We start from the raw sequence: 20,605 nt of genomic DNA on the forward strand, positions 1-20,605 counted from the left end.
TGCAGACCACAACAACAACAACAACAACAACAACAACATGGCCGGAAGAATAAAGATATGTGTTTTGAATCACGTAGTCCTGCAACGAGTAGAATACAGATATGCATTTAACTAGGTTCTGCAATTTCCTTTCTGGACAAATGTAAAAAGTTAAAGTAAAAGAATATCTACACCTACTTGGATACTCTGAAAATCACGTTTAAGTGCTTGGCAGAGGGTTCATCGAACCACCTTCACTGTTCTCTGTTATTCCAATCTCGTATAGCGCGTGGAAAGAATGAACACCTATATCTTCCCGTACGAGCTCTGATTTCCCTTTTTTATCATGGTGATCGTTTCTCCTTATGTAGGTCGGTGTCAACAAAATATTTTTGCATTCGGAGGAGAAAATTGGTGATTGGAATTTCGAGAGAAGATTCCGTCGCAACGAAAAACGCCTTTCTTTTATTGATGTCCAGCCCAAATGCTGTATCATTTCTGTGACACTCTCTTCCACATTTCGCGAAAGTACAAAAAGTCCTGCCCTTCTTTGAACTTTTTCGATGTACTCCGTCAGTCCTATCTTGTAAGGATTCCACATCGCGTAGCAGTATTCTAAAAGAGGACATACAAGCGTAGTGTAGGCAGTTTCCTTAGTAGATCTGTTACATTTTCTAAGTGTCCTGCCAACAACACGCAGTCTTTGGTTAGCCTTCCCCACAACATTTTTTGTGTGTTCCTTCCAATTCAAATTGTTCGTAATTCTAATACCTAGGTATTTAGTTGAATTTACGACATGTAGATTAGACTGATTTATCGTGTAACCGAAGTTTAACGGTTTCCTTTTAGTACCCATGTGGATGACCCCACTCTTTTCGTTATTTAGGGTCAACTGCCACGTTTTGCATCATGCAGGTATCTTTTATAAATCGTTTTGCAATTTGTTTTGATCTTCTGATGACTTTATTAGTCAATAAACGACAGTGTCAACTGCAAACAACCTAAGACGGCTGCTCAGATTGCCTCCCAAATCGTTTCTATAGTTAAGGAACAGCAAATGGCCTATAACACTACCCTGGGGAACGCCAGAAATCACTTCTGTTTTACTCCGTGACTTTCCGTCAGTTACTACGAACTGTGACCTCTCTGACAGGAAATCACAAATGCAGTCACATAACTGAGACGATATTCCATAAGCACGCAATTTCACTACCAGCCGCTTTTGTGGTACAGTGTCAAAAGCTTTCCGGAAATCCAGAAATACGGAATCGATCTGAAATCCCTCGTCAATAGCACTCAACACTTCATGTGAATAAAGAGCTAGTTGTGTTTCACAGGAACGATGTTTTCTAAACCCATGTTGACTGTGTGTCAATAGACATTTTTCTTGGAGGTAATTCAAAATGTTTGAGCACAATATACATTCCAAAATCCTGCTGCATATCGACGTTAACGGTATGGGCCTGTAATTTAGTGGATTACTCCTACTACCTTTCTTGAATATTGCTGGGACCTGAGCAACTTTCCATTCTTTGGGTACGGATCTTTCGTAGAGCGAATGGTTGTGTATGATTGTTATGTACGGAGCTAATGCATCAGCATACTTTGAAAGGAACCTAATTTGTATACTGTCTGGACCAGAAGGCTTGCTTTTATTGAGTGATGTAAGTTGCTTCACTACTCCGAGGATATTAACTTCCACGTTACTCATGTTGGCAGTTGTTCTCGATTCGAATTCTGGAATATTTACTTCGTCTTCTTTTGTGAAGGCATTTCGGAAGGCTGTGTTTAGTAACTCTGCTTTGGCATCACTGTCTTCGATAGTATCTCCATTGCTATCGCGCAGAAAGGCATTGATTGTTTCTTGCCGCTAACATACTTCACATACGACCAGAATCTCTGTGCGGCTGGTCCCGGCGGAGGTTCGAGTCCTCCTTCGGGCATGGGTGTGTGTGTTTGTTCCTAGGATAATTTAGTTTAAGTAGTGTGTAAGCTTAGGGACTGCTGACCTTACCAGATAAGTCCCATAAGATTTCACACACATTTGAACAATTTTGAACCAGAATCTCTTTGGATTTTCTGCCAGGTTTCGAGACAAAGTTTCGTTGTGTAAACTGTTATAAGCATCTCGCATTGAAGTCCGCGCTAAATTTCGAGCTTCTATAAAAGATCTCCAGTCTTGGCGATTTTGCGTCTGTTTAAATTTGGCATGTTTGTTTCGTCGTTTCAGCGACAGTGTTCTAACCCGTTTTCTGTACCGAGGAGGATCAGCTCCGTCGTTTGTTAATTTATTTGGTATAAATCTCCCAATTGCTGCCGATACTATTTCTTTGAATTCAAGCCATATCTGGTCTACACTAATATTATTAATTTGGAATGATTGGAGATTGTCTCTCAGGAAGGCGTCAAGAGAATTTTTATCTGCTTTTTTGATTAGGTATATTTTTCGCTTATTTTTGGAGGATTTGGGGATTAAAATATTCAATCTCGCTATGACAACCCTGTGTTCACTAATCACTGTAATGGTTTTGATGCTCGTTACTAACTCAGGATTATTTGTTACTAAGAGGTCAAGTGTGTTTTTTCCAGCCGTTTATTATTCGCGTGGACTCATGAACTAACTGCTCAAAATAATGTTCAGAGAATGCGTTTAGCACAATTTCGGGTGATATTTCATGCGTACCTCTGGAATTAAACATGTATTTTCGCCAATGTATCGAGGATAAATTAAAGTCACCACCAACTATTATCGTATGAGTCGACAAAGGAATTTAGATAAGAGGTAAGATACACGGAGACTTAAGAATATGTTTATTGAATTTATATAAAGCATACAAAAGTGCGTTATTTCGGTAAAGTGGCCCAGGGAAAGTAGCAGACCTGACTGCAGTAGTTGGCCACGTGACCAAGCTCGGGAGTAAACGATCAGAAGGGACCTCCTAGTCCCTTCATCGCTGTCGTAGGCGGAGTGAAGGTCTATTAAGAGTGATCTCTGTGGATAACCTTGCTAGGACTACGAGGTCGACGAGCCACATGTGTTTAAGATGCTCAGGGCAGTTGTATTATGAACTTGGTGCGACTATAGGTGACCACATTGGGACATTACAGTACTATGCGAGTGAATGGTAGGACTGATATCAGTGAGCTCGCACTGTACTCGATATTGCCTGTCTCTGTAAAGTTTCCGAACCGTATCACTTGTTTTCAACGGTTGTACCCTCCCATAGTGGCATCGACAATTCCGCACTACCGTTGCCACCGAGTTTCATTCTGCAGCCGGCCGGAGTGGCCGAGCGGTTCTAGGCGCTACAGTCTGGAACCGCGCAACCGCTGCGGTCGCAGGTTCGAATCATGCCTCGGACATGGATGTGTGTGATGTCCTTCGGTTAGTTAGGTTTAAGTAGTTCTAAGTTCTGGGGGACTGATGACCTCAGCAGTTAAGTCTCATAGTGCTCAAAGCCATTTGAACCATTTTTTTCATTCTGCATGCCAGATAATACAGTGCGCCTTCTCTCCTGATTTGTCGTCATTTTGTTGCACTCCAAGCCAAATATGCAACAAAAAAAAGCACTCCGTCTTCAGGCCACAAGTGGCCCATCGGGACCATCCGACCGCCGTATCATCCTCAGATGAGGATGCGGATAGGAGGGGCGTGTGGTCAACACACCGCTCTCCCGGTCGTTATGATGGTTTTCTTTGACCGGAGCCGCTACTATTCCGTCGAGTAGCTCCTCAATTGGGATCACGAGGCTGAGTGCACCCCGAAAAATGGCAACAGCTCATGGCGGCCCGGTTGGTCACCCATCCAAGTGCCGGCCACGCCTGACAGCGCTTAACTTCGGTGATCTGACGGGAACCGGTGTACCCACTGCGGCAAGGCCGTTGCCCTAATATGCAACAAAGGAAAGAAATAAAACTTTTGAGTGGTGCTAAACGATTTGCAACGAACCAAGACTCTGTTCTGCAATAGTTTCCAAGTTACGCTTTTTGAAATGATAGCGGCACCTTCAGAATACCCCGTGCAGTTAGAAGTAACGACAGTCGAGCCGCGATTGCGTCAGCCTCCGCAGTGTGTTCACAAGACGTCCTGCGGTAGTGGCAAGCTGTTATGCTTTTGCTTCGCACGTGCTGATAATTAAAACTCAACTTCATTTCGTGTCACTGCTATTAAACGAAGCATTTGTCCCTCCAAATGTGGTAGTTAAGCGCAAGAATCCGGCAAACGTTTTATTGCTGCGCTGTGATTCTCGGAAGGCAGAAGACGCTGCATCTGTGAGGCAGTGATTTGTGGACAGTGACGTTTCTGAAATGGAATGGTCTGCCTAGACTCCCGACCTCAACACAGTAATGCATCTTTGGCATGAGTGACCCCATCCACACCTTCTCTGGTTTTGGTAGCTGAGTGAGCATGGGTTGCATTCCTCCACAAATATTCAGTCACCTCGTTGAAAGTGTCCTCAGCAGAGTTTAAGCCGACATAAATATGACGAGGGACACAGTCAATATTAATGTCTACTAATAGACCTCCGGGCACTTTTGATCAGATAGTGTAATTCGCAGTGCCGGCCGGAGTGGCCGAGCGGTTCTAGGCGCTTCAGTCTGGCACCGCGCGACCGCTACGGTCGCAGGTTAGAATCCTGCCTCGGGTATGTATGTGTGTGATGTCATTAGATTTCAGTAGTTCTAAGTTCTAGGGGACTGATGACCTCCGATGTAAAGTCCCATAGTGCTCAGAGCCATTTTGTAATTCGCAGTCAATAGAGGAATAGTATTGGAACTCGGAACTGTGTAGAATATCGCTTCTGCATTGTAACAGCTTTCAGACGCTACTGCATGACACCAATTACTATCCACTTCTTCCCTCAACTTCTTCTACATCCGCATACATACTCCGCAATCCACCATACGGTGCATGGCGGAGGGTACCTCGTACCACAAGTAGCATCCTCTCTCCCTGTTCCACTCCACACAACAGAACGAGGGAAAAATGACCGCCTATATGCCTCTGTACGAGCCCTAATCTCTCTTATCTTATCTTTGTGGTCTTTCCGCGAAATGTAAGTTGTCGGCAGTAAAATTGTTCTGCAGTCACCCTCAAATGCTGGTTCTCTAAATTTCCTCAGTAGCGATTCACGAAATGAATGCCTCCTTTCCTCTAGAGACTCCCAACCGAGTTCCTGAAGCATTTCCGTAACACTCGCGTGTTGATCAAACCTACCAGTAACAAATCTAGCAGCCCACCTCTGAATTGCTTCTACGTCCTCACTCAATCCGACCTTATAAGGATCCCAAACGCTCGAGCAGTACTCAAGAATTGGTCGTATTAGTGTTTTATAAGCGGTCTCCTTTACAGATGAACCACATCTTCCCAAAATTCTACCAATGAACCGAAGACGACTATCCGCCTTCCCCACAACTGCCATTACAGGCTTGTCCCACTTCATATCGCTCTGCACTGTTACGCCCAAATATTTAATCGACGTGACTGTGTCAAGCGCTACACTACTAATGGAGTATTCAGTCATTACGGGATTCTTTTTCCTATTCATCTGCATTAATTTACATTTATCTATATTTAGAGTTAGCTGCCATTCTTTACACCAATCACAAATCCTGTCCAAGTCATCTTGTATCCTCCTACAGTCACTCAACGACGACACCTTCCCGTACACCACAGCATCGTCAGCAAACAGCCGCACATGGCTATCCACCCTATCCAAAAGATCATTTATGCAGATAGAAAACAACAGCGGACCTACCACACTTCCCTGGGGCACTCCAGATGATACCCTCACCTCCGATGAACACTCACCATCGACGACAACGTATTGGGTTCTATTACTTAAGAAGTCTTCGAGTCACTCACATGTTTGGGAACCAATCCCATATGCTCGTGCCTAAGTTAGAAGTCTGCAGTGGGGCACCGAGTCAAACGCTTTCCGGAAGTCAAGAAATATGGCATCCGTCTGATACCCTTCATCCATGGTTCGCAAGATATCATGTGAAAAAAGGGCGAGTTGCGTTGCGCAGGAGCGATGCTTTCTAAAGCCGTGCTGATGCATGGACAGCAACTTCTCTGCCTCAAGGAAATTCCTTATATTCGAACTGAGAATATGTTCGAGAATCCTGCAACAAACCGATGTTAAGGATATTGGTCTGTAATTTTGGGGATCCGTCCTTCTACCCTTCTTATATACAGGTGTCACCTGCGCTTTTTTCCAGTAGCTCGGGACTTTACGTTGGGCAAGAGATTCGCGATAAATGCAAGCTAAGTAAGGAGCCAACGCAGTAGAGTACTCTCTGTAAAACCGAATTGGAATCCTATCAGGACCTGGCGATTTATTTATTGTCAACCCATTCAGCTGCTTCACAAACCCAGGGATATTTATCACTACGTCCTCCACACGGGAATCTGTACGAGACTCAAACGGCGGTATGTTTGTACGATCGGCCTTCGAGTTGATTGTGGTTCTCGTGACTCTTCTATCGACTCCCTACGGGGTTAAGTTCTGGCGACTGTGGTTGTGTATAGATAACTTCCTCTTCCTCACAGTTTCTGATATGTTTGTGATGTTCTAGTAATTTCACCGTTAATTCTTAATTTCCAAAATGCTTCATTTTTCTGAGAACCTAATATTCTCCGTATACTTTTTCTATATAATATTTCTAAGTTATCAATCTTGTAATCCGATATCAGACATTTACTAGCATACAGGCCTCCAAGTATCACTGCCCTGGTGCAGTAATTTCTTTTAAGTTTTTTTATATAAGCTCTGTCTGTTGTAGGTATTCTTAGTTACACCACGCACATTTTGCATACTTTCCTGTAAACTAGATTTTTCGAAACCGTGTACTTCAGTAGCCTCTCCCAAATAATTTTTTTTTAATCCTTTCCATTTCCCCAATATCTACAATTGAAAGAAAACAGCCCTCGGTCACTATTTTTAATCAATTAACCCGGTTTCAACACTGCTAGGAGTGTATTCCTCAGAATTTAAATCAAATAATGGCCTATAACATGGTCACAGAATTATGACTAAAAACGTATGAAACAGAGTATAAGTACAGAGTCATCGTGAAAGACTGGCAGTACTTATATGTCATTTATAAAATAATAAGTACGCCAAAAGGGCATTAGTCCCAAAGATATTTAAGATAAAAAATTGTGATGGCGAGCCACTAAGGGCTGCTCGTTACTTACGCCGTTACAATCCGTTTGCAACCTGCAACCGCGTAAGTAACGAGCAGCCCTTAGTGGCTCGCCATCACAATTTTTTATCTTAAATATCTTTGGGACTAATGCCCTTTTGGCGTACTTATTATTTTATAAATGACATATAAGTACTGCCAGTCTTTCACGATGACTCTGTACTTATACTCTGTTTCATACGTTTTTAGTCATAATTCTGTGACCATGTTATAGGCCATTATTTGATTTAAATTCTGAGGAATACACTCCTAGCAGTGTTGAAACCCGGTTAATTGATTAAAAATAGTGACCGAGGGCTGTTTTCTTTCAACTGTAACTATTCACTGTCTCTGAACGTGCAGCGATGTACAAAATTTTCCCCAATGTCTGTTATTAAATATTATGGAGTAGCTTTTACATTTCTCGTAATGTTTTTATTTATTTATGTTTCTGTAGAGATTCTTAAGCCCATTATGTTAGCCATCTCTTAAGTAACGCTCACTTGCACTGCTACATCTGTCAGGCTTTCAGAAAGTACAACAAAAACCATCCACAAGTGCTTAGCAGTTTGTAGCAACGCCTTTATTGCTTTTCCCTATCTTACAATTTTCTCCATGTCACAGCTGAAAAGAAGTGGATATAAACCATCTTCTTGCCTGACAGCTGTACTTTGAAAGGTCGAGATATCTCCCGATACATTTTAGGTTTGAGATTTTTGTCTGTCAGTGTCTCCCGGATTACGTTTGCCGACTTCTGTTTTGTATGTTTATTAACATTCACAGCGAGTCAATGATGCGTTGACAGGTTTTCTTTCTCGCTCTCTCTCCGTCTCTCTCTCGCTGCTCTTCCGGAGCATTTTTGTGTACATTTGAGACGTAATGACTCAATGATATAGAAAATTAATAAAATTTGTGCTTGACAGATTATTAACGACAATCTCTGGACTATCGATGAAAAATATTGATTGACATACACTTCACAACTTGCGGCAGACACGCTTACCTGCCTCACACCTATTGCCGACCTCCACGCAGGCATTTGCAGATTTCTAATCGGCTCCGTTGCGACACCCCTGACAGTATCGGAACGAGGCTGCCTGACCGCGACGTCAGACTTCTGACGTGTTGCGTCACTTGCCGCTGCTCGGGCCCTGCGGCCGCACAATTGGGAGTCGTTGAAAGGATTGCGCAACGACCGCTGCCGCCGCACTGTGGGCAAAAAAAGTCATGAGTACGTGGCTGGCCGCAGACCTGCGACTCGTCGCGGTTAGAGGCGAAACACGGCGTGGCATGACGGGGCACCTCCACACACGAGTGGGCGAATTCTGCTCTGGCCTGGCCTTACCCACAGGACAAAGACCAGAGCAAATTACTCACCTTGGAGGGCGAGAATTTTCTGTGTCACCACGTATTCTGCAACTCCGCATTTCGTGCTGAAGTCTACGGATATACATTCATGCACGTTTCGCGAACCGGTGTATTCATTAGGTGTTGCCTTTTCTGTTTGTATGCCCAGTTCGATACGACCCGCCATGAATTCCTCTACTGTGCAAAACTCTTCATTTCAGAGTAGCACTTGCATCGTACGTCCTCAGTTATTAGTTGGCTGCATTCCAGTGCAAGAGGAAGAGGGTCTAGTATGATAAAAGAAAAAAAAAAACAAATAAGTTAAATATATTTCAATTCTTTCAGTTTTAATCTGATAATTACGTATACATTGTGTTTCATACTAGAATGTCGTGTTCCCAGTTTAGCACAGCTTTGCCATAGAAAACACGAAAACGGTCGAAGACGTCCGTCTTTTGGTCGGCTCCTGATCGTTGTCAGAAGGAGGCTAGTTTTTGATTACGCAAAGGCTTCTATCATTTGCAAAAGAACAACCCGGATTTCTTTACGTAATCTGTATGAAATCTATAATCACCTAACGGACCTTTAACAATGAACAATAAAAAAATGCATTTGCAAATGAAATCATTAATAAATGGGGCAGCTATGAGTTGTATAGAAGACAAGGAGCGGCCTTCTGTCTACGACCAGGATGCCGCAGTATTCTCTGCTGTAGTAAAGGCTGTTTGATATTTACAAAAATAATGTGACTTGGAGGTAAAAAAAAGGGAAAGAATAGAATAAGAAATCTGGTAAACACTAAATATATTCGAACAATTCTCACAAGCAATTAGGGCTTACTTATAAACAGTATTACTTACATAAGTACTTTTCCAACTGTATGGTGCGATCAGATTTCAGCCTGTCCTGTGCTAGCTCCTTGGTTCACGTTTTCGTCAAAAATTACAGTCATTACTTTTCTCCTTCCTTCAAAACAATTCTTGCACCGTTCAACAGCTTCATAACAATAACTTGCCGGTTTACGGTATCGAACATAAATTACTCGAATTTTATTAATTAATAATGTTGTCTGCACGCTTACAAGACCGCTTACTAATATGGCTTAAAGACGACCTTCTTTACGCTTTCACATTACAAGTACGATAAAAACTGAAGATCTACAAAAGATTTTATTGTCATCTTTTATTTATATCGAAGTGGAACGTTCAGTCCAGCTTCTGTTAAAATGTTTCTTTGACTGCGCAATCGATGTATTAGCGTCCGCGATAGATGCGCATCTTGACAGCTACGTAAATTATATAAAACAAATGTCTTTCAAAGAATAGGTCTCATCTCATAAGTTTATCATTTAATATACAGACAGGTGAATGCCTTTCCAAGGGTACTCACAGCTTTCATACGACGGAAATCCCAATAATATTACAAGGGGAATTTATATAAAGGCCGGTATAAGGCAAGATCCAAAATTACTTCCAAACTGCAAAAACTACTGTTATAATTTAAGGAAAGTCATTAAACTGTCCAGAATTATAACGTCTTAATAGAAATTAATAACGCAGATAATAAGATTAAAACTACTTGGGATACTATCAAATGGGAGACAGTACAGCGACTCTGTGAACAAGGTACCATGACAGTTAAACTAAGTGACATGTTGTGACTGATAATTCTCAAACTGCAAGTGCTTTTTAACAACCACTTTTTAAATGTAGCAGCAAGAGTAGGTTTTTAAATGCTTCGGTTGGAATCACAAGAGGAAAGATTAAAAATAGTATTCCAAAGAATTTTAAGCAAGCAGAAGTAGCACCAACATCTTCAACTGAAATTAATAGAATTGTAAAATATGTAGTCACTGTTCTCGAAAGAACAGATACCATTGATGAGCGTCCAGCTTCTCTAGAAAAAATTATAATTGAAACCCTCAGCTGCCGACAGGTGTCGATATACCTCGATGGGTACAACTGAGAATGTGTGCCCCGACCGGGACCCGAACCCAGAATTTTCTGCTTACATGGCAGACGCTCTATCCATTGAGCCGCCGAGGACACAGATGAATAGCGCGACTGCAGGGACTTATCCCTTGCTCGCTTCTCGTGAGACCCACATTCCCAATTGTCCACAATCTACATAGGTAATGTTCCTAATAGATATTTGCCCATCCACTCATTACTCGTGCACACTTAGGTGACGATTCCCGTAAGATTTCGGGCAACCTGTGCGCATTCGCACAGAAGAAGGTCAATGGCCGGGTATCCATTTAACTATATATGAAGATAGTAAGTGTTCTCTGCAGTCGCGCTATTCATCTGTGTCCTCGGTGGCTCAGATGGATAGAGCGTCTGCCTTGTAAGCAGGAGATCCTGGGTTCGGGTCCCGGTCGGGGTACACATTTTCAGCTGTCCCCATCGAGGTATATCAACAACACCTGTCGGCAGCTGCGGGTTTCAGTTAATTTTAATTTAGAATTGTAAAAATTCTAAAAGACAAAGGCTCATATGGTACTGATGGAATTTCAAACAGAATTCTGAAAAGAAATTCTAACTCAATAAGTAACGCCTTACTGAAATACACTGATCAGCCAGAACATTACAACCACCAACCTGATAGCCGGTATGTCCACCCTTGGCAAGGATAATAGGGGCGACGCGTCGTGGCATGGAAGCAGCGAGGCCGCATGGTAGGTCGCTGGAGGGACTTGGCGCCAATCTGCACGCACAAGTCAGCTAACTCCCGTAAATTCTGGGAAGGGGGCCAATGGGCCCTGACACCACGTTGTTCAATCACATCCCAGATTTGTTCGATCGAGTTCAGACATAGCGAGTGGCGGCGGAGGAGGGGGGGGGGGGGGCAGCTCATCACTTGGAACTCGCCACCTCGAACCACTCCGTCACACTCCTGGCCTTTTGGCATAGCGCATTATCTTGCTGAAAAATGTTACTGCCATCGGAAATCACGGTCGCCATTAAGGGGCGTACGTAGTCATCAATCGTTATACGATACTCCTTGGCCGCCAAGTGCCTTGCACATGGATGCCTTCGTGAGTGTTCCCCAGCACATAATGGAGCCACCGCCAGCTTGTCTCCGTCACGCACTACAGGCGTCACGTATCTGATCCCCTTGAAGATGACAGATTCTCGCCCTCCCGTCGCATGATGAAGAAGATACCGGGGTTCATCAGACCACACAACGCTCTGTTACTTCGACAACGTCCAGTGCTGATGGTCACGTGCCCATTTGTCGTAGCTGCCGATGTGGTGTTAACATTGGCACATGCATGGGTCGTCGGCTGCGGCGGTGCATCGTTACGAGTGTTCAGTGCGCTGTGTGTTCATACACTCTTGTACTCAGTCCAGCATCAAATTCTGATGCTAGTTCCACCACAATTCACCGCCTGTCCTGTTTTATCAATGTGTCCAGCCTACGACTTCCGACTTCTGTAATCAGTGGTGGCCGCGCAACCCTACGACGTCTGGACGTGGATTCGCCTTGGTTTCGCCACGTGTTGAAGACACTCACCACAGCATTCCTCGAACACTCGACATATCGTGCAGTTTCCGAAACGTTCGTGCCTATTCTCCGGGCCATGACAATCTTCCCTCGGTCAGACTTTGATTCATCGCGCGCCTTCCCCATTCTACACACGTACAGTACGCATCGTGCGTGTGTCTGACTAGCAGTCATTCCTCACCTGGTGGCGCTGCTATCTTCTGCACGGATTTATATCGATAGTAGATCGGTGATCATAATGTCCTGGCTGATCAGTGCCACAGGGAATTTTTCTACACAGGTTAAAATAGGCAGTTGTCAAGCGTGCTTGTAAGGAAGGCGACAAGAAAGATGTAAATGATTATCGTCCAATTACTTTAGTGACATCTTTTTCCAAAATGTTCGAAAAAGTAATGCGCTCAAGAGTAGTTTCACATTTATATAGGAACAGTTTATTACAAGTTTTGAATAAAAAAATATCACCAGTTGGTATTTTTCGCGATCTCTCCGGCGTGTTTGATTCTGTACATCATGTTACACTCTTACTAAACCGTAAGTTTTATTCGACTGATCACTTTACACACAACTTGTTTGAATCATACTTAACAAACAAAAGGCAAAAAGCAGCGCTGAATAATTCAGACGGTGTTGAAAGGGAAGATAATGTTAGTGATTGGTGAGAATCACCAAGGGAGTCGCACAGGTTTTAATTTTGGGTCCACTCCTGTTCCTTATATACGTGAATGACCTTCCACTTAACATTCAACAAGCAGAATAGGTACTTTTTTCAGACAATTCTTGCCTTAAATAAATACGATTGGAGAGAAAGCAACAGAAGAGACTGTTAGTAATATTTCACAGTGAATTATTAAATGGTCGTCTGAAAACGACCTATCCCTAAAAATTGAGGAAAAAGCAATATATTCAATTCCGTACAACAAACACAGTCATACCAACAACAAATCAGTCACACGAACATGGCTTCCCTTGACCAGAACTGCTTTTTATATCCCCCCCCCCCCTCCCCCCAGTGTCGTCTCTCGTGTGTTATTTTGCTTCCACAATGGCAGAATTCCTTCACATCGTCTACTTCGTCGTTACCAAAATTGATGTTAAATTCATCCCTAATCTCATTTCTTCTACTCCTCATTACTCTCTTGTTCAGTTTACTCTCAGTCCGTTTTGTGTTCATTCCATCAATCAACAGATCGTGTAATTGTTCCTCACTTTCACCGAGGAGAGCAATGTAATCAGCAAATTTTATTATTGGTATTCTTTCACCGTGAATCTGAATACCACTCTTGAAGCTTTCATTTATTTCCATCAGTGCTTCGTTGATTTATAGATTGAACAGTAGGGGAGAAAGACGACACTCCTGTCTTATACCCTGTCTTATCAGAGTACCTTTTTCTTGGTATCCCATTCATATTTTTCCATATGGATTCTTGTATGTATTGCTTAGTACCCACCTTTCCCCATAGCTTAGTCCCATTTTTCTCAGAATTTCAAATATTTTGCATCATTCCACGTCGATAAATCCTATGAGCGTGTCTCGATTTTTCTTTTAAGTCCTGCTCTGTTCCGTTAAGTATAACGTGTCGAGTTCTACATCCTAGTAAGTCTTCAATCCAGACACAAACCTGGTTCTACACTCGATAATCTTGTCTTTCATTCACTAAACAGGAAGGAGGAAGTGACTGTAAGGTGGCTTGTGGAGTGCAGTAGAATGTTTCTGCATCGAAACTACGTCAATACTCCGCAAGCCACCAATCGGAGTGTGGCGGAGCGTACTTGAGGTACCACTTACTGATCCCCATTCCCTTTTGCATTCCCGAATGGTGCTAGTGAAGAAAGATTGTCGGTAAGCCTCTGTGTTAGCTGTATTTTCCATAATTTTCTCGCCGTGCTGATTTCGCGAGACGTATATACACTGAAGAGCCAAAGAAGCTGGTACACCGGCCTAATATCTTGTAGGGTCCCCGGGAGCACGCAGAAGTGCCGCAACACGACTTGGCATGGAGTCGACTAATTTCTGAAGTAGTGTGGAGGGCACTGACACCATGACTCCTGCAGGGCTGTCCATAAATCAGTAAGAGTACGCGGGGGTGGAAGTCTCTTCTGAATAGCACGTTGCAAGCCATCACAGATATGCTGAACAATGTTCATGTCTGGGGAGTTTGGTGGCCAGCGGAAGTGTTTTAAACTCAGAAGATTGTTCTTGGAATAACTGTGTAGTAATTCTGGACGTATGGTGTCGCATTGTCCTACTGGAATTGCCAGAGTCAGTCAGAATCCACAATGGATATGAATGGATGCACGTGATCAGACAGGATACTCACGTAATTGTCACCCATCGGAGTCGTATCTAAACGTGTCAGAAGTCCCATATCACTCCAACTGCCCCACACCATTACAGAGCCTCCACCAACTTCAACTGTCCCCTGCTGAATTCAGGGTCCATGGATTCATGCGGTTGACCGTACACGTCCATCCGCTCGATACAACTTGAAACGAGACTCATCCGACCAGGCAACATGGTCCCAGTCATCAACAGTCCATTGTCGGTGTTGCCGTGTCCAGGCGAGGCATAAAGCTTTGTGTCTGCAATCATCAAGGGTACAGGAATGGGCCTTCGGCTTCGAAAGCCCTTATCAATGAAGTTTCGCTGAATGGTTCGCACCGACACTTGATGATGGCCCGGCATTGAAATCTGCAGCAATTTGCGAAAGGGTTACGCTTCTGTCACGTTGAACGATTCTTTTCGGTCGTCGTTGGTCCTGTTCATGCAGCATCTTTTTCCGGCCACAGCGATGTCTAAGATCTGATTTTTTACCGGATTCCTGATATTCATGGTGCAGTCGTGAGTGAAATGGTCGTATGGGAAAATCCGCACTTTATCGCTACCTCGGAGACGCTGTGTCCCATCGTTTGTGCGTCGAGTGTAACGCCACGTTCAAAGTCACTGAAATCTTGATAACTTGCCGTTGTATCAGCAGTAACCGAACTAACAACTGCGTCACACTTGTCTTATATAGGCGTTGCCGACCGCAGTGCCGTGTTCTGTCTGTTTACATATCTCTGTATTTGAATACGCATGTCTATACCAGTTTCTTTGGCGCTTCAGTGTAGGGGGAAGCAATATGTCGTGCTGCTCTACCCGGAAAGTGCTCTCTCAAAAATTCAGTACAAACTTCTCCGTGATGCAGAGCGCCTCTCTTCTAACGTCTGTCGCTGGAGTTTGTGAGCATCCATTCAACGATTTTTGGACAATATGGTTGTGGAGATGAAGCTGCGATTAGTGTGATTAATCAGTTATTCAAAAACGGTCTTAATCGCCTTTACTATTATTATTGTTATACCGCCAACCGGTTTCATCCCGACATAGGGGTCGTCTTCAGGGCGTTTACACTGTGAATTTATAGATATCCGTGAGAAAGACTCCATTATACAACAGCTAAAATTTAAAATATCTTACCCATTGGTCGACTGCTGGTGGTGTCACTTCTGCCTACATAACGGCAGGAAACTCTGCGATACTAACCCTGCGTAAGGGCTTAAATAGCGTGCTGAGATCACGTGAATAGACGGCAACACCCCCAGCGGCGGTCAACGGCATTTAATACAGTTTCTTATATGCAATTACTAGTCACCTTGGTTTAACATAAATTTAAGTGACAGTAAATAACAGAAAAGGGAACCATTCCATTTAAAAAGAGTTACAATTATAGTGTTAATTATAAAATAGTAACATATGTTCCGTAGTCAACTCGTAAAATTCGTAAAAGTATATTACATTATTTGCCGTAATATAAAGTAAAACAATTTGTGACACACAAAAACTGGTGTCGTCTTGTATTATAATATATCTATTCGTACACTTACGTAGAAAACATTTGAGTCAATTTGCTAAAACGGCTAAAATGAAAGGACTATAACGCCCTCTACTCCTTGTGGTGAGCACGCCGTTGCCATGGATTACAAAGCGTATATCAGGCGCCCTCTAGTCTGTGTAGCGAGGACGCCGTCGTCATGGTAGCAGCTAGTGTGTTCGTATCGTGTTATCTTTGCCCTAGCCATGGCGTCCATTGCCGTGGTAGCGGTATGTCATGGCTCTTCATCCACAGAGAAGGTGTCACTTATTTGAGGTTATGGAAATCTCGACAATCAAGAATAACCTAAAAAATCTAAAGACAGGATAAAAGTTTACGGCACAATTGTAGTACCCATTAAAGGAATTAAAGTATTAAAATAATAAAAGGAAAAGTAGCATCATTGTGTAGAAATAATATTTTCGAATAGCTCGAAAATTTTTTTATCGTGACTCTCTATTTGTTCATTCAGTATCGCTGTCGGATTCCGTTTATTATATATAAAAATTTCCAGGCTCTCTAGAAAATCCATCATAGGTCCTTTTTGGGTTACGTGCAGTATCTTCAGATTTTCCCTTATATTGATTTCTGCATGTTTTTCCATATCTAAATGCTGTCCGAGGAGTGATTTATTACATGATGTTCCAGTAGTATGTTCTTTAAATCTGGTATTAAAACTTCTCCCTGTTTGGCCGATCCAAATTTTGCTACAATCTTTACAAGTCAATTTATAAATCCCTGATTTAGCAGGCATCTTGTTTTTAACATCTCCTATGCTATGCGTAAGACTATTTGCCATGGTATTTGTAGAGAAAGCAATCGTAACATCCGAATTCTTAAACTCTTTGTTTATCTTATCTGATATGGTCTCCATATACAGCATCTTCGCAAAAGTTCTCTTTTCGGATATTTTCGCCTGTCTGACGCGTATTTTCTGTTGTATCGTCTCTATTATATTTGCGTTATATCCGTTAGATATCGCAGTTTGCTTTAATGTGTTAATCTACTTCTGTCTCTGTTCTGGTATTCTGTTCAACCTATGTATCATTGTGCTAGAGGAAAGCTTTCTTTTTATATCTATTTAGGTGGCATGACTTTGCAGGGATAATGGTATCTGTAGTGGTAGGCTTCCCATAGATGCCAGAGTTGTGGTCTCCATTATCGTTAAAAATAGTTAGGTCTAAATAATTTATAGATTTATGTTGTTCATGTTCAACCGTGAAAGTAAGTTTTAGGTGTATGCTGTTCAACATTTCCGTCAAATTATTTATCTCCTCTATTGTACCGTCAAATAATATTAGAATGTCATCAACATATAGCTTATAGTATATAATTTTCTGGCGTATGCACGGATGACCTTCCAAAAACATAACTTCTTTATTATTGACGAAAATGTCGGCTATCGTTCCTGCCAGTGAATTGCCCATAGCCAGGAACAAAAACTTGTATACCATTGTTCCGGTGGCACAAACAATCGAAATTATTAAAGCACTCCGTCTTCAGGCCACGATGGCCTACAGGGACCATCCGACCGCCGTGTCATCCTCAGTGGAGGATGCGGATAGGAGGAGCGTGGGGACAGCACACCGCTCTTCCGGCCGTTATGATGGTATTCTTGACCGAAGCCGCTATTATTCGGTCGAGTAGCTCCTCCATTGGCATCACAGGGCTGAGTGCACCCCGAAAAATGGCAACAGCGTATGGCGGCCTGGATGGTCACCCATCCAAGTGCCGGCAGGCCCGACAGCGCTTAACTTCGGTGATCTCACGGGAACCGGTGTGTCCACTGCGGCAAGCGCTCCACCCCCATATTGCTTGACGCGTGAAAGATCTCTTGCGCGCGTCGTTTGGTGATGATCGTGTGCTCAGCCGCCACTTTCGTCATGCTTGGCCTCCCAGGTCCCCAGACTTCAGTCCATGCGATTATTGGTTTTGGGGTTATCTGAAGTCGCAAGTGTATCGTGATCGACCGACATCTCTAGGGATGCTGAAAGACAAAATCCGACGCCAATGCCTCACCATAACTCCGGACATGATTTAGTGCTGTTCACAACATTATTCCTCGACTACAGCTATTGTTGAGGAATGATGGACATATTGAGCATTTCCTGTAAAGAACATCATCTTTGCTTTGTCTTAGTTTGTTATGCTAATTATTGCTATTCTGATCTGATGAAGCGCCATCTGTCGGACATTTTTTGAACTTTTGTATTTTTTTTGGTTCTAATAAAACCCCATGTCATTCCAAACTTGTGTCAATTTGTACCTCTCTATCTACATTATTTCTTTATTTATTCAGTTTCCAAATTTATACTGACTTTTTGATCACCCGGTATATATATTTTCAATAAGCGTTAGCGCGGAACAGCGTCAGATGACTTTCAGCAGCCGAGGAATACGGCTTTAAGCTGAGCGTCATTGTCTACTCATCTCTCGGAGGAACAGAGCGAGCTGAGTTTCCCAAGATCTCTACTGGCGGGATTCATGCCGATTCTCGTAAAGATTTTCATTCTCCAAAAACTTCACAATTCTCGAACATAAAAATGTTCCATAATTGTACAGTAGACTGACGTCAACAATATAAGCCTTTAATCGTGTGCAGGTTTGGGAGCCACATCACAAGATTCCATGATGTGCTCCTGTTTCCAGCACTCACGTCAGTTGTATGTACAGGGTGGCGCACGAAATGTTACCATTTTGTTTTTGAATATAAACTTTATTGTCAATACAGTCTGAAAGGAACATATACTACAATGAAGAGCCGTCCATGGAGATTTGTTCTAACTCAGCACATGCTCAATGTGTCCACCATTTCGTTTCCTAACTTCCTTCAAACGAACGCTGAAGTTAGTCATTACCCTACGGCACATGTCTTCCTTAATTTCACTGCAAGCTTGAAGAATACGTCTTCTGAGGTCCATTAAATCACGTGGACGTTTCGGGAAAATTTTTTCCTTCAGGTACCCACAAAGAAAAGTCACATGGATTGAGGTCTGGACTACTGGGGGGCCAAATTTTTCCGTCATTGAACCGACCTGGAAGCCTGAGTGAAATGATCCGCATGTCGAAATACTCGTGTAAAAACTCCGACACAGTGTTTGCAGTATGTGGTCTTGCTCCATCTTGCATGAACCACTGCGTGTTGAAGGGCAAGGCAGTAGCAAGAAGCTGTGGAATGAAGGTATTGCGAAGCATGCTCAAATACCGATCGCTGTTCGAAGTTTCTTCAAAGAAAAAGGGTCCATTAAGTCCTTGACTGGAAATTGCTGCCCACACTGTAATCCTCGGAGCATAGTGTTGTCGTTCATGAAGCACTTGTGGGGCAAAGCGTACATTTTGTTTTTTAACCACACCGTCTAAATGACAATGCGCCTCGTCTGAAGACCAAACGTTGTTGAGAGTTTCTTCCCTATCCTCCGCCCACTGAGCAAACAGTAGTCTCCGCTGCTTCTGTTCTTCAGTGAGCTTCTGTGCACAGGTCATCTTGTATAGATACATATGGCGGTCACTTTTAAGAATGCGTTGAACGGAGCGTCTGGATATTCCCAGTTGATTTACGTACACCATTAAAAGCTACAGATTGTAACCAGCACTCTCGATGAAGTTAACTATCACTTTATATAGACGAACGTCTTTAGTACACAAAAGAGAAGAAGCTGATTGAGGAAGATGGTAGCCCAAGCTGATTGAGGAAGATGGTAGCCCATACTCAGCAATGTCTTCAGAAAGACCAACCGTTCACGGTCACATTTGGGGCACACAAATAAGATGTGGTTGACATCAGCTTCCGAGTCAGGATCACACTCACATGCTGGTGAACTGTAAACTTTGATGCGAAGTAGATGTTGTGGGAAAGAGGCATGATTGTATCGGAGTCTTATGATGGTAGAAATCGTGGATCGGTGCAGATGTGTCCTCATGAACCACGGCTGTGAAGGAATCCGAAGTTGTAGCACTGCGTAATAACCGCCTTTTGTCTGTTGAGAAACGTTCCACATTTCCTGCCATTGTTGTCTTGCGTGATCCTTGACTTCACGTAAGTAGTCTGTATAAGGTGCAGATCCAGGACGGTGCCTAAGGTTGCCGCTTGTTTGGCTAATGCATCAACTTCATCATTATAGAGGATACCAGAGTGGGAAGGTACCCACAACAAATGGATCGTCCGGCCCGTGCGTGTGCTGCGAATATATTCAGATATCACATCCAAGATATAACTGTTGGTTGTTTTGTTCCATCGACTGTACTGAATGTTTTTAAGGACGCTTTGCGAGTCAGATACTATCAATATCTTGGGGACGGAAGTGCTAGAGACAAACTCAAGTACTTCCAAAACTGCCACTGTCCCTGCCGTAAAAATAGAAGTGCTCGTAGGCAGTTTGAAGGTTTTGCGGATCTGGATCTGAGGGCAGAGGAAAAGCGCATCCTGTACACTCTTCTTGCGGAATTTTGGTGCCATCGGTATATACACAGAGAAAACCCGGCCATTGTGCTTGAACGAGACGATTGAAGCCAGCGTTGACATTAGTACTGTCCAGCCAGGTCGTACTTAAATAATGGACTGGGATCTAGGAGCAGAGCGTTTGAAGATCATATTCAAAAACAGGTAGATGCAAGTGTCAATGCTGGCACAAACGGCTGGCACTTTATTCCTTCTGTGGGATCGTTTCATGAAAAAGTAAAACAATTGCCGATCGTTGCTGTGTCGCCAGTCTTCCATTGTCAGCCATTGCTGCTTA

At 43.1% G+C, this 20,605-nt stretch overlaps 1 protein-coding gene, 1 non-coding gene and 1 pseudogene across 2 annotated transcripts in view; 2 read left to right on the forward strand and 1 right to left on the reverse strand.

The window, feature by feature from the left end:
• LOC126418843 (scoloptoxin SSD14) overlaps nucleotides 1-20,605 on the forward strand; it is a 562,060-nt gene that overhangs the window by 38,996 nt on the left and 502,459 nt on the right. The gene's annotated exons all lie outside the window — the stretch shown is intronic.
• Nucleotides 3,749-3,866, reverse strand: LOC126429538 (5S ribosomal RNA; annotated as a pseudogene).
• Nucleotides 10,826-10,899, forward strand: Trnat-ugu (transfer RNA threonine (anticodon UGU)). Its single transcript has one exon. It is a non-coding gene; the product is annotated as a tRNA-Thr (tRNA).

This window comes from Schistocerca serialis, chromosome 1 (genome assembly GCF_023864345.2).
Source record: "Schistocerca serialis cubense isolate TAMUIC-IGC-003099 chromosome 1, iqSchSeri2.2, whole genome shotgun sequence".
NCBI classification, from domain to species: Eukaryota; Metazoa; Arthropoda; class Insecta; order Orthoptera; family Acrididae; genus Schistocerca; species Schistocerca serialis.